The sequence below is a fragment of the Muscardinus avellanarius genome (genome assembly GCF_963383645.1).
Source record: "Muscardinus avellanarius genome assembly, chromosome: 8".
Lineage (NCBI taxonomy): Eukaryota > Metazoa > Chordata > Mammalia > Rodentia > Gliridae > Muscardinus > Muscardinus avellanarius.
The window spans coordinates 101908787-101915573 of record NC_137794.1 but is presented as its reverse complement, the minus strand read 5'-3'; positions in this window follow the sequence as shown (position 1 = coordinate 101915573).

The window sequence follows — 6787 nt, the reverse complement described above, 5'->3', positions numbered from 1 at the left end:
AGGTCTCACCTTAATGGATTCTTTATTAGGTCCCGGTATTTACTTTTGTTTTGAAGTGGGCTAGAAGATTCTGCTAACCACAAACCCTTATTTATTGTAGAAAAGTTTTCCTTGGGAAACAGTAAAATTTTTTGACCTTTAGAGAGGAATTGGCATGAGTAAAGACTTTGGCAGATCTAATGCTGGTTTACAAAGCTGTCCCTGAAAATGCAAATCTGTGGTCAGCTGAGACAGAAAAGTCAAATCTTGAGAGAGGGCGTTGGGCTGGCAGTGCTCGGCGCCCTTCCGTTTTGAGAAGCCGCACATGGCCCCTGGGAGTGCCAGCCCGCCCGCGCTAGGCACAGAGCCCCTCGCTCTGGGCCTGGTCTCCGTCACACCCCTGCGCGTGCCATTTTCTTTTCCCGTGCACATGTTTCTGAGAATGGGTCTCCAGTGAGTTGATACTGTGAATGACATGTTACCCATGGCAGGTATATTTAAATTATAAACCTTCTAGCCGGGCGTGGTGTTGCACGCTTATAATCCCAGCATTCAGGAGGCTGAGACAGGAGGACCATGGTTCCTGGACAGCCTCAGCTACTTAGCGAGGCTCTCCGTAACTTAGTGAGACCCTGTTTCAAAATAGAAAAGTTAAAAATAGGGCAGAGGGAGCCGCTCAGAGGTAAAATGCCCCTAGGTTCCATTCCTCAAAAAACATTATAAACCTTCTCAACAGATGAGTGAGGCCCCAGGGGGAGGAATGTGGTTCTCCCAGTGATCCGGCATCGCCATGTCGGTGGTGTGCTCCTTAGGCTGATCTTTGGAGAAAAACAAAAGAGCTCTAGAGTTTGGGTGGGGAACAGCTCTCAGATGGTTATAAAGTGAGATAGGACATCCAAGTGAAAGGAGAGGACCTGAAGGCCAAAAATTGTAAGAGCCAGCCGGGCATGGTGGCGCACGCTTGTCATCCCAGCACTCGGGAGGCTGAGACTGGAGGATCGCGGTTTGCAGACAGCCTCAGCTACTTAGTGAGGCCCTCTGCAACTCAGTGAGACCCTGTTTCAAAATAAAGAATAAAAAATAGGGCTGAGGGTGTAGCTCGGAGGTAGAATGCACCTGAGTTCCATCCCCAGTACCACACACACACAAAAAAAATTGCAGTAGAAACTTAGCTGGGGACTACGCCAGCCCAGGACAGTTCTTTGTTGCAGCTACTCAACACTGCCCCACAGCCCGGAGCACAGCAACTCATTTAAATAGTCCCTGGTTTTCATTATTAGTCTTTGTTGATGAAAAACAGGACACTGAGTGGATTTCTAGGAACAGCTTCTGTACAAATGTTTCCAGGCTTAAGTATGAGCAGGTTATTTGAGCTGCTGGAACTGAGCAGAGGGTTTTGTTTGTGTCTTAGTGCTATAAGATGTTCTAATGTGCCGTCAGCTCATGCCGGGCTTATGTATTTCCAGCGTAGAAAGCAGTTTGGCACAAACTGGCATCTAGCGTAGCATCTTTCCCCTTTAATTTTTGTAGGCGTTTAAAGACAAGTCATTCCTGCCATCACTTAACACCAGGATTATACACACTCTAGAAATTACCCTGAGGAGAATGTACAGTGCAGGCCCATCCGCGCGTGCATGATGTTCCTGTTTGCATTTTTAAATCCTAAGTGGCAATCTTTTGAAACACATGAAAAATACTGGAGAGAAGCTGGGTGTGGTGGCGCACACTTGTAATCCCCGCACTTGGGAGGCTAAGACAGGAGGATCGCACAGGTTCGAACCCTGTTTCCAAATAAAGTATAAAATAGGTCTGGGAGTACAGCCCGGAGGTAGCAAAGCCCCTGGGTTCCACCCTCACCACAAAACAAAAAACAAAAAAACAAAAAAACACTGTAGAGGCTAGTAGAGTTTATTTTTAGACTGTATCTAAAGTACATAGTTCCTTTAGCAAAGGGCTAAGTTGGGTATGAAATATCTTATCAAAATACATTAACAAATGGAAGTTAGTTCTAGAAAAGTAAATTGCCAGGTGTGGAGGTGCATGCCTGTAATCCCAGTACAAGGGAGGTTGAGACAGGAGGATCACAAGTTTGAGGACAGCCTCAGCAAGTAGTGAGACTCTCATCAAACTAGTGAGACCCTATTTCAAAATAAGAATAAAATTGGGGTGGGGGCATAGCTCAGAGGTAGAAAGGCCCTGGGTTCCATCCCCAGTACCCCCCCACACACACACACGAGTATCATTTTTGTCTCCTGAGAAACTCCAGCCTTTTAAAGAGTGTGTAGAGTTGAGCAATGATATGATTTAGATTTCTCAGTGTGAATGAACTTAAGGTATTTACACTCTATGTGATATTGTACAGTATGATATTATAGAAAAGGATGTCACCTACAGCCATACCCAATGGAATAAAAACTGATAAGGCATGCATCTTTCAGCAAATCTTTTATACATGAAGAAATGAAATTTGATTTAATCTTATGATGGTATTGAAGTGCTTATGATGTCTCACATATATGTAAACTATATCCCTTTAATAAATTGTATTTATTCTTAAGCCTATTTTAAAAAGTCCTTTACTATAAACCTGTAAGTTGTTAATATTGACTGTGTTGTTACAGTATTATTCAGATTTAATCATACCACCTCTATTTTATAAAGGGGGAAATTAAGAGTTTAAAAGTGACTTGCCAGCCGAGCGTGGTGGCGCACGCTTGTAATCCCCGTGCATGGGAGGCTGAGACAGGAGGATCGCACAGGTTCGAAGCCAGCCTCAGCTACCTAGTGAGGCTCTCAGCGACTTAGTGAGACCCTGTTTCAAAATAAAGTATAAAATAGGTCTGGGAGTATAGCCTGGAGGTAGAAAAGCTCCTGGGTTCCACCCACAGTACCACCAAAAAAAAAAAAGTGACTTGTCCAAGGCCTTATAAAGTATACTGGGGGAAGGGAAAACCAGTATGAAGTATTTATATTAATAAATGGACTGAATGGGACTTATTTTTTGTAGTACTGGGGATGGAACTCAGGGGCATTCTACCTCTGAGCTACAACACCAGCCCTGTTTTACAACTAAGTTGCTGAGGCTGGCCTCTTGCCTCCCACGTATTGGGATTCTAAGTGTGAGCTCTGAATGGGAATCATCGTGCCTGTGATTAGGTTAGTGAAGGAGTTCTGCATCTAAGAAAACTCAAAAATAATTTCAAAGGGAAATTTACTTCTCAAAACATGTTGTTTCGCATTTCTTTTCCTACGCAAAGATTCACCAAACTATCTTCCTGAAAACTTAAAACTTGATCATGACTTTCACGCAGGAGTCTCCTGTGTGAACACACTGCAGAGGAGTACATGCCCTAGAACGCTGTTGATAGCAGACTACTAATATTCCTTAGCACAAGCATCTGAGCCTGAGCGTCTGTAATTTGGCTGTCATCTCCAGTTTCACATGTTGACTTGCTTTCTTTTGTGGATTACACCGTTTTCTTCCGAGCAGAGCTACTCCACTCATTTGTCTTTTGCAGTCCCAGTATTCTATGATTTTTTGTATTAAAATTGAAGGAGCTGGGCGTGGTGGCGCACGCTTGTAATACCCGCACTTGGGAGGCTGAGACTGGAGGATCGCGCAGGTTCAAAGCCGCCTCGGCTACTGAGTGAGGTTCTCAGCGACTTAGCGAGACCCTGTTTCTAAATAAAATATAAAATAGGTTTGGGAGTGTAGCCCAGAGGTAGAAAGCCCCTGGGTTCCATCTCTAGTACCACCAAAAAAAAAAAAAAAAAAAAAGAATGAAGATTTGACAAAGAACTGCTCACACTGAGTATGAAGAGGGAAAGCCATAGTTTGCTGCCTGTGAGTGTCCCCATCTTGCTGCTGTGTGCTGTGAGTGCCTAGGAGCATCCTTTTCTCAGTGCCTTTGCCTGGCCTGGTAGGACACCATGTCCTAATTGAGTAATATATACTATTTGGTTTCCTCTCCCACCAAGCACACCTGGCACAAACACAAAGTTAAAGATGAAGCCCAAGGCACAGAATCAACAAGTAATGTGGTGGGTGTTACAGTTTGGGAAACTGTCTCCAGGGACCTTTATTAGACCCCTGAAACAATTCCTATAAACAAAAATCGCAGGTTCTTGTCCTGAGCTAAGGATAAGTATGCAATAGCCCGGACTCTTGCTGAAGATTTAAAGGAGTTTATTAAAAGATAGAAATACAGAAGACAGTCACAGCCCCATGTTACCCACAGGTGACATAAGGGGGTGCTTTGAACAAAATCACTGAGATATAAAACACGGAACAGACTTTTTATACACATGACATCCTCCATCTTGTTCCAGTAACTCTGACATAGTAAAAGTCCCTGTAAAGTCCCTCCCCTTACTTTTCCCACCAAACTCTTGGTCTGCGCCCAGATTTCTCCTTTCATGAAGGTCGACCTCCTCCTCCCATCCTCTTAACTCAAAGCACTTATCATGTAAACCTGTCTTTAGAACGAGGAAGTCCTGGTTCCCTTCTCCTATCAACTTGTTAATTATTTTTAGCCAGGTTAATTTAAGTTTCAATGGCTGCTTGTTTCTTGACCAAAACCAAGTCCTTCCCTAGGTCTGCCCTTTTTACACTATGATTTTTGAAATATATTTATTAATAATCAGAGATTTCTCAAATCTTCCTACACCATTCCCAATACTGGTACAGTAGGAACGGTATCAGAAGGACTAAAGACAAGAAAATAATTGGACTTAACTTGGTATTTACTGTGTTAGAATACATAACACACACTTCCCGGGCCAATCACTTCAAGTGGGACCCTTTTCCTGACACTCTTCGAGGCACCCTTTAAATACAGCAGGGTCAAAACACTGCCCTTAAAAACAGAAAGAAACTCAGAGCCACAAATGAAATCCAACCAGAAGCCATTTGTTTTACTGAATATAGTTCCTAAAGGCCACAATAAGTTGTAGAAGAGTGATTAATTTTTTTATTTTTATTTTTGTGGTACTGGGGATTGAACTTAGGGACATTCTACCTCCAAGCTGTACCTAGTCCTACTTTTTTTGTTTGTTTGTTTTCTGTGTGTGTGTGTGTGTGGTGTGTGGTACTGGGGATGGAACCCAAGGGCATTCTACCTTCGAGCTACACCCCAAGCCCTATTTTTTATTCTTTATTTTAAAACAGGGTCTCACTGAGTTGCAGAGGACCTCACTAAGTAGCTGAAGCTGTCCGCGAACTGCGATCCTCCTGTCTCAGCCTCCCGAATGCTGGGATCACAAGCGTCAGCCACCACACCTGGCCTATTTTTTATTCTTTATTTTTGAAACAGGATCTAAGTTGCTGAGGGCCTCACTAAGTAACTGAGGCTGGCTATCAAACCTTCGATCTTGTTGTTTCATCCTCCCAAGTACTGAAATTACAAGCGTGTGCCACTATACCCAGCTAAAAATGATGAATTATATGCTGCAAGAACTTTAGCACTTACCTAAAATGAGTTATTGGCCCACTGGGTGACATTTAAAACATTTTTAAGCTATCCATATTTATTCTTCATTTACAATACTAGTATTCAGTTATGATACTCAGTACCATAAAAATTTGTTAACATTTAGCTAAAAACCAGAAATGCCTACCTTATTTTTTTTTTTTTTTTTTTTTGCAGTCCTGGGGATGGAACACAGGGGCATTCTACTTCGAGCAACATCCTCAGCCCTATTTTTTATTCTTCATTTTGAAACAGGGCCTGAGTTGCAAAGGGCCTCACTAAGTAGTAGCTGAGGCTATCTGTGAACTGCAATCCTCCTGTCTCAGACTCCCAAGTACTGGGATTACAAACCTGCGCCACCACGCCCAGCTGAAATACCTACCTTTCTAATAAAAATCACAAAACAGGAGTTATTTCCAGGATGATAATCACATACCTTCAAGAAGAGTTTCAAGGAATTAATGACATTTAGTTATTACTAAAGTGAACAAAAAAGTTATCCTATTTTGGAATTCACTGAGCTTTAAAGATGTCTAGGTCTAGGTACATTGTAGATAATTTTAAAAGTTTACTCAGCTTTTTAAAACAATAGAAGTTTTAAAATTAGGGAAATGGCATTTTAAATATTTGTGTGAACAATGGTATTAGATTAACACCCCCCATTATCATTTTTCTTTTCTTTTTTTTTTTTTTTAGTACTGGCATTGGGATGGAACCCAGTTCTACCTCTGAGCTCCGCCCCCAGCCCTATTTTTTATTCTTTATTTCGGAACAGGGTCTCACTAAGTTGCGGAGGGCTACACTAAGTAGCTGAGGCTGCCCTAGAACCACAATCTTCCTGTCTCAGCCTCCCAAATGCTGGGATTACAACCGTGCGCCACCATTCCTGGCTCTATTCTTTAAGCAAGGTCTTTCTAAGTTGCAGAAGGCCACACTAAGCAGCTGAGGCTGTCCTTGAACCACTAGCCTCCCAAACGCTGGGATTACAAAGCATGCACCACCATGCATAGCTCCATCTTCATTTCTTCTGTTACTGGCTGGGGAAGAGTTGAAACATTCAATAGAAACTAAAATTCACAATGCATGCTTATTAACATTTGACAACTAGATTTTATCTTTAAAAAGGTAATACAAATATAGAAAAGAAGAGACAGAAAGATGGCGGAGACAGCCAGTATTCGGGAGAGGAAGATAAAACCAATCCTACCTGCCGTGGACTGTTGGCGAAATCTCCCCCCAAAAAAGACTGCTCCTGCCCCACATGCTCACGACTTCTGGACAACATACTAAGTAAGGAAAATGCTCGGGAGGAGAGCCAAGATGGCAGTGGCGGCAGTGGG